This window comes from Gracilinanus agilis, chromosome 2 (assembly GCF_016433145.1).
Source record: "Gracilinanus agilis isolate LMUSP501 chromosome 2, AgileGrace, whole genome shotgun sequence".
Lineage (NCBI taxonomy): Eukaryota > Metazoa > Chordata > Mammalia > Didelphimorphia > Didelphidae > Gracilinanus > Gracilinanus agilis.
In genome coordinates, this window is record NC_058131.1 from 574,041,370 (window position 1) to 574,049,906 (window position 8,537).

The window sequence follows — 8,537 nt, forward strand, 5'->3', positions numbered from 1 at the left end:
TCCTTTGGGGTACAGAATATGCTGGCTAAATGAGCTCCTCACACCAAGGGCCCGGGCTTCTTCCTCTTTCCTCTAGGACAAGAGATTGTCATCCTAGGAGCTATGAATTGGATTTTTTTTGTTGTTGTTGTTTTTTTTAACTTCTAAATAATTATACTTTACTGTATGCATTTAAAAAATGTTATTCTGTTTTTTTAAAAATAAAGTACATCTAACTACCAAAAGCATCTCTTGACACAGAGATGAAAACATCCCTCTGCTCCACTCTAAAACCAGGCCAGGCTTCTTTGGGCACTAGGGCGTATGTCCACTACAGCGTAAGAGCAAGTCGGGCGTCTCTCTGAGAGGCTATTTGGGTGAGGGGAATAGCTCCCTAAATGATGGGGGCATTTGGGGGGTGATATGCATACACAATCCAAAGCTGCCTTTAGGCTCTCAGGGCAGATTTTATTTAAGCCCTGGAGAAAAGGACTCCAGGAACGGCTGCCACCTTCCCATAAGTGTCCATTCACCTTCGAGGACAAGGTCTGGGTTGAGGTGAGGCTAGTGGCGGCAGTGTAACTCCCTAGTGACCACACCGGCAAGGACCAAACTTTGGGCAGCTCCTTCGTCCCCTTAGAACCGGAGTGCTTAGCCCTTCAGGAAGCATGGACCCCTTTGGCAGCCTAAGGAAGCTTCGTGCCACTGTGATTTGTTGCCTGTATTCATAATGGAAAGAAATGCTACATTTCAGCTGAAGCAGCAGTCTTAAAACTTTTTTTGGTCTTAGAATTCCTTTATGCTCTTAAAAATTATTAAGGAGTCCCCAAAGAACTTTTGTTTATCTGAGTTATAGCCTTCGATATTTATTATATTAGAAATCAAAACAGTATTTTTATGAAAAGAGTTTTGACCTGGTAGACCCTCAGGGTCCTCAGATCTCACTAAGAGCTTCTGAGTTACAGACAAGTGAAAATAAATATGTAATTTCTCCTCTCTCCCCTCCATCTTAAGGTTTTTTGTTTTTGTTTTTGTTTTAAACCCTTCCCTTCTGGCTTAGATTCAATACTAAATATCAGTTCCAAGTCAGAAGAGGAACGGGTATAAGGGTAGGCAATCAGGGTTCGGTGACTTGCCCAGGATCACCCAGCTAGCAAGTAGCTGAGGCCAAATTTGAACCCAGCCTCTCCCATCTCTATACCTGGCTTTCTATCCACTGAGCCACCCACCCGCCCCTTCCCCATCTTAATGTGATAGATCTTGAAGGGCTTCATGGACTTCAGATTAAGAACTCCTGGACTAAATTTATGCATTTATCTGATGGTCCTGAGGATTATCCCACAAGCTAGCTGAAATCAAGGTGAAATCAAGTGAACCAAATTAGCGAAGTAGACAAGACTGCAGTCTTTGATCATGGAATAAGACTTAGAAGAAATGAAGCTAGGGTAGTTATTCCTTATATTTACATGATGACTTGAATTTTTTTTTTTCCAAAGTGCTTTCTAAATCTAAATCTGTGACAAAGAAGACAAAAGATTCTCTCCATTTTAAAGCTGAGGAGACTCTAAAATAAGTTAAATAAGACTGGCTTTGTGATCATTCTGTATTTTGCTCTGATCCTAGTCTTTAGAAGGTAAGTCTTCTCTTCCATTGATGGTGAGGGATTCAGAGAAACCCGGGAAGATTTGCCTGAAATAAATCAGTGCATAAGCAAAACCCAACTATTACAGGGTTAATGAAAAAAAGTTAACAAAGGATAAAGTGAGCAATAGGAAAAACCAGGAGTGATTCAAAGAGTAAAGAATGAAATGTGGCTCTGTCCTCTCTGCAAAAAGGTGGGGATCCTCAAGAATTACAGATATACCGCTTTTCTGTCATTTTTGCTGCTGTTGTTTTGTTTTTACAAAAAAGGGTGCATGGGGTAGGGTGAAGGGGGGATTCATAGACAGAAATAACTGATGTAAAAACAAGAGACATTAATAAAGTTTCTTTCTTTTTTTTTTAAGCCCACTCTCTTCCTGAGATAAGGCAGAATTGGGTAAAGCTTGGTTCAAGGCTTGTCAAACAGGCTCAAAAACACCCTTTTTTCTTCCCTTTAAATCCTAACCTGGCTGTTTTCTCACTGAGTGTGGTTTCTCTTACAGATGCGCTGGTACCCCCCCTCTGAAGCCACACAACAAGGATGGAAATCTCGTCAGTTCTGTTAGTCCTTCAGTAAGTGCCAGGCCTGAGGATGAAGGATGCTCTTCTCGCTTCCTTCTTCCCTCCTCTCCAGCCTCCTCTTCGCCTCCAATCCGGAGCCCTGGTTGATACCTGGGGCCCTTGACCTGTATTTATTTCATTGGATGGTTAATAAGCTGATCCTTTCCATCTCTGGTATGGCAGCCTCTTCTGCCTTCCCCTTACCTTGTATTCAGGATCTATGGGCTGGAATTCTTCATGTTTTCCAGCAAAAAAAAGGAGTTTTTGGCCATCAAACCCCAGTAGTTGACCTAGGCCCCAAGCCTCTCCACTAAAGTTGCTGGTCAGTATTGGACAGTTAAATGGCTCAGTGGATAGAGTGCTGGACCTAAGTTCAAACCCCGTCTCAGATATTTATTAAGCTGTGGGACCCTGGGCAAGTTATTTTTATTTTCATTAGCTTCAGTTTTCTTATCTATAAAATGGGGATATGTAATAATCACCTACCTCCCAAGGTTGTTGAGAATAAAATGAGTTAATATTTTGTAAAGTTTTTTGCAAACCTCAAAGTGCTATCTATAGAAATACTAGCTTTATTGTTTTTATTTGGGCCTCATCCACAAAAACCAGACATACTCTTATGATTATGTCATAGTGTGGCTTTTTTTTTTTTTTTTTTAAGTTTTTTAGTAACCCTCGCCTCCAGTCACTACCACCTGTTTCCCTTCTCAGGTCTTGCCACAACAGCTTGAAACCCCCAGTCTGAGTCCCTACTGGAGCCTTCAGCTGGGGAGAAAGCCATAGAGTCAATTTGCAGATCATTTTGGTGGGCACCAACATTGGTCCCCTCTGATGGCCGTCATGGTGTGCCGCCATCTGTCCTCCCCTCCAAAGACTGTGAATTATAAGACCAACTTAATGGACTGTGTCCCATCTTTCCTTTCCTTCTCATTTCCCATTCCCACCCTGCTCCAGGGGCTCTCCCAAGGCCTGGCTAGAGGGGGGCGCAGGGTCTTTTGGCTGAGACAAGGAGGCTCAGGGCTGTGGCCAACTGTGGGACAGAGCTGTTTCCAGGCCTCTGTCACCCAAATCGTTTTGTTTCTGCAGCTCTGCTTAAAGGAAACAAGACATTTAATTTTGCATGTTTTCTGGCATGAATTAAGACATTTAAACTTGTGTATGTGCGAGTGTACAGTTTGTTCTAGCGTTAGTGTCACCATAGCAACAGGTCTTGGCCCATTCACTGGTCCACCGATCCACCCCCCCACCCCCCATTATCTCTCGCTTCTGTGAAGAGAAGACTTGGCTTTTAAACCGAGAAATGATCACTCCTTCCAGTCTTCTTCCACCTCCCCAGGATGGGCAAAATTTAAGGAAATACCTGTCCAGCGAGGCACTGGGTTTTCTCTTGCATTTTGCTTTGGGGTTCTCCCCTTTTTCCTCCGACGAGCTCTCCCCAGAGAACAGTTGCCAGATAAACGTGTCCCCTCTCCACTTTCTGATGGAGCATGGGCCCTTCCCTGCCTTGCCAGTTGCTATCATCCTTTCTAAACTTCCAAACAACCAAAAAAAGTGCAAGTATTTTTGTACCATGTGTAACAAGGCTATATTTATGCACCATAAAGGATTTTGTGTGTGTGTTTGTGTGCAATGAATAAAGAGAAATGACTAGCCCTGTCAAATAAGTTAATGTTGAGTTTGAAGCTTGAAGAAAGGGGATTCTGTTCTTCAGTGATAAGCATTTTTGTCAGGCATTAGTTTAAAAAAAAATGAAGGAAACAAATCGTGCAATTTCATTTTGTTTTTGTGAACCTATGTCATATTACTGCTTGGTCCTGAAGTGCTTTACCTATTACCTACAGCCGTCTCGCTTGTATTCAGACTTTGGAGAGAAAATAGGTTGCTATTATCATTGCTGATCCTATGAGAATGTGAAACTGGATAATATATGAAATGCAAAATAAAATATCATCCAAGGTGACCGCTCTGGCCTCTGCCTCCTTGATTATAACCTACCACCTGGGATGAGACTGCTCTCTCTCAGGTGGCGGGAAGGACAAAAGACACATTGCCCTGGGAGGAACCAGACTAAAATGTAATTGGGACATGAAACAAGATAAATAAGCATAGGATGGTGGCTCAGCGGACAGAGTGCCAGGCCTGGAGTCAAGAGGACCAGGGTTCAAATATGGCCTCAGACACTTCTGAGCTGTGTCTCTGGGCAAGTCACTTAAGCCCCGTTTGCCTAGCCCTTGCCCTTCCATCTTAGAATTGTTACTAAGAAAAATAAGAGTTTAGAAAAATATCCAATGGAACACAATGTTCATATGTGCCTTTCTGAGTCAGTACGGATCCTTGGATACATTCAGTGGCCCCCATTTCTATTTGAGGTTGACACCACTAGCAGAGAGTGTTTGCTCCCCTTTCCATACTATGTTCTGCCTTTATTGCCTCCTGAGACTCGACGGCTGTCTGTAGCATGTTTAGGCAGTGTGACTCACTCCTGGGGTTTGGAGTTGCCACCATCGAGGCTGGATGGGAACGGAGTTCATTTTTGTCGTCATGTCCTCGGTGCCTGCTATATAGCCAGAATTTAATATGTGCAAGCTGGCTGGTTGGAACGTGAAGGCCTGTGAGGTTGTGATATGGCCTTTGTTATTTCAGAGTTCCTTTCCATTCTGCCTGGCTACAGATTCTGTATTTTTCTCCGTGAATCATTTTAATTCAAGTGTTAGAAAACATCCTTTAAAACCGAGAATGCTGATCTGCTGAAGGACTTCCGCTTACCTGTGTACAAGGTGGGAAAGTCCTCCACTTCTTTAGTTAGCTGCTAGGGCCGTGACAGCTCTGAATCAGAAAAATAGGGTTTCGTTCTATTTTTTTCCTACTTGTTTGACTTGGGTTTGTTTTTTTTTTAATGAGGAGGTTTCCCCTTTGGTGACTTCTGACATACAAGTTTTTACCTCAGTGATCTAGTCTGTCACTTTCTCAATAATTGCCAATTAGGATCATAGGCTCGTTTTAGAACTGGAAGGGACCTTAATTACATCTAGTCTAGCCCCTTCATTTTATAAATTAAGAAACTGAGGCCTAGAGAACATAATTTGCCCTTATTACAGATCCAGAATTTGACCCAGATCCCATGACTTCAAATTCAACTTTCTACTACTTTGTAATTTTTTTTTCATCTCCCCTGCTCTTGATTCCCTTTTCCTTCTTGCCACTTCCTCCTTGTGTTATGCCAGCAGTTTCTCCCTATACCTTCCTAAGGGGGACTGACTTCCCCCATCTTTATAAAGCTCTTGCTAAAGTCATAAGTACATTGGGTGACTCCTTGGGAGGCTGGGAAGAGGGGCGCTCTGCAAAGCCCTCTCCCTGCTCCCTTCTCTTTGGAAGACAAAAAAAGAGATGAATGCTTTGACTACCTCCTGCCCCTTCCAGATCCCTTTAGAACCTTCTTAGAAGACTTTTCACGAATACTTAGCCCAGAAGTGGCCATAAGGGGTGGCTTGATCTCACAGGTGGCTTTATAGATGGTCAGTAATGGGGGGGGGGGGGATTATATACATGTATAACCCAGTGGAATTGCTTGTCAGATCTGGGAGCAGGGAGGGAAGAGGGGTGAGAAAGATCATGAATCATGGGAAAATATTCTAAATAAATAAATTTTAAAAATAATGGGGAAGTGCTTAGGCCCTTCTGTCTCCCCAACAGCATCTACACTATAAAGGTTTAATACAGCAGAACCTCATTTTACAGGACCAATATGTTCCAAGATCCTTCGAGTACATCAAAACATAACACATATTCCATTATTTAATACATTTTTTAAAAACCTTGCCTTCCATCCTCGAATCAATACTGTGTATTGGTTCTAAGGCAGAAGAACAGTCAGGACTAGACAATGGGGGTTAAGGGACTTGCCCAGGATCACCCAGCTAGGAAGTGTCTAAGGCCAGATTTGAACCCAGGATCTCCTGTCCCTGGGCCTGGCTCTCAATCCACTGAGTCACCTAGCTGCCCTCAAAAGTATTTATTTGAAACTACCTAGGCTCTTTACCATTTCTCTTAGGCTTTATCAGAGCCTCCACCATCACTACTCTTGTACTTTGGGGCCATTATTAAATAGTGTTAATGAAGCAGAAAAGCACTGCTGTGGCATGGACGGGACTGGCTACAAGTGAGATCTCTGGACAAAGACTTGTGAGAGCTACTGTTTGGTACAAAACAATGTGATGATGCTAACTAACACTTTGGAGTGTGGTCTGGAGAATGGCAAGACTTTATGCCACTTGGGGAAATGGTGCCAATTTCGCCTACAATTAAACTTTTATTTTTTGTATTCTGCTTTTATTTTATTTTTGATAGTCCATCACAGATACCTGAATTTTCATGAATTGAGTTCATATAAAATGAAACCCTACTGTAATTCCTTTCACAGGAAAGAGAAATTTGACAGCACTAAATTTGAAGCCTAGAAATGCAAATATCTCTGGAAGAAGGAATGGAGACTTCAGTCCCTTTTTCTTTAGCCTCTTTACACTCTTCTCCAAAGGGTGTTCCACAGACATATCACCTTCTGCACCACACAGGGAAGGATTTTTACACTTTACACCCATTTGCAGGGTTTGACTGGGAAGAAGGCCTGGGGGCTCGAACCCCTAAAGCTGAGGAGCGGGAAGAACACTGACATATGTGGTGGAAAGTAACATGCCAACGGCTGAAAGCACTCTGGCCTGATGCCTTGACAAAAGCTGCACCCAGGCAATGTCTACTGCCTTAAACTACCTCTGAGCTACCTGGCCAATTTTGGCTGCAATGAGAGGTGAAGATAGAGCTGAGATGGCTTGGACAATATGGACGTGGTTGATTTGTGGACTCACTGACACAGAACATTTGTTTGTTTTGTTTTTCCCACCAAACACTGATTACTCTTCATAAGGGCCTATCCTTTGCGTTCTGAGTCTCCCAGAGGAGAAGCTCACTTCCCTAAGGCCTGCAGGGCACAAACCATCCAAAGCCTTCATTTTGTTCTCTGTTACCTCTCCCAGTTTCCTAGGAACACCTCGGCTGCTGCTGCTGAAGAGTGTGTTAATAGGATGGGGGGGTGAGGGGGTGGAGGGATGGACCACAGTGGTCCAGGGGCCCAGATTATGAGGGAGATGCTTTGGAGCAAGGAGCCTTCGGGGGACAGCATCCAACAAGGTGCCTTTGTTGGCCAACACATGGGGACCCACCCAATGAATAGATGTTTTCTGTAAGCTTAAGAGAGAGTGTAGTGGTGGGAGCTGTGCCCGGAGAAAGGGCACTAATGCCCCAGCCCGCACCCCACAGTTCACTGTCCTCCTCCTCAGCCACATGAACCAGGGGAGGAGGGGAAGCGCCCACCTTGTTCTGGGGCAGTGGATGATTCCTGACCTACTTTAAGGGCTCACAACCAACCAACAGGCCTGGATCCAGGTGTGAATTATTCATGGAGGCCCCTGGAGCTGCCTGTGAGTGGCACTGGGGGCTGCAGAGCTTCTCCATAATTTAAAACTCCACATTTTTGCAGCAGCATCCCCTCCTTTCCCTTGGGGGGGCACGCCTTCATGCTCTGCTGAGCAGAGCACATCCATGCTTCTGGAAGGGGAAGAAAAGAGGCTTCTCAGGGCCTGCAGAGAGGAGCCCCAGGGCCACAGCAGCTGGGCAGTGACCCGAGGCCTGAGCAGGATGCTGGTGGAAGATGAAGTGGAATGGCCTGGAGAGAGAGATTTCATATATTATATATATGTGTGTATATATATATATATATATATATACATATATATATATATATATATATATGTATATATACTGTATATAGGAAAGGGCCTCTCAAAAGGGGAGTCATAAGGGCCAACTAAGCATCTTAGTGGCCTCAGAGGTCCTGGGTTCAAATTTGGCCTCATACTTCCTTGCTGTGTGACCTTGGGCAAGTCACCGAACCCCCATTGCCTAGCCCTTACCATCTTCTCTTGGAACCAATACATAGCATTGATTATAAGAAGGAAGGTGAGGTTTTAAAAAGAAAAGAAAAAGTTCTAGGAAGACCAGAGCAGGGAATCACTTTGGCAGGAACCATGAAGGACAGTGGGGAAGATTAATAAGTGAGTATTTAGAATCCTTCAGCCCTGCCTTTGATGAATGGAGTCAATGAATGATGCTTCTGTAGGCTTTGGGGTTTACAAAATGCTTCCTATACGTGATTCTTGCCTAAGGTAAGGAGCACAAACATTTTTATTTCATGGATGAGCAAACTGAGGCTCAGGTCGCCATTTGGCATGGCTTAAACAATAGGTGTCTGAGCTGAGAGCTCGGGTCTGACCTTTTTTTTTTTTTTTTTTTTTTTTTTTTTT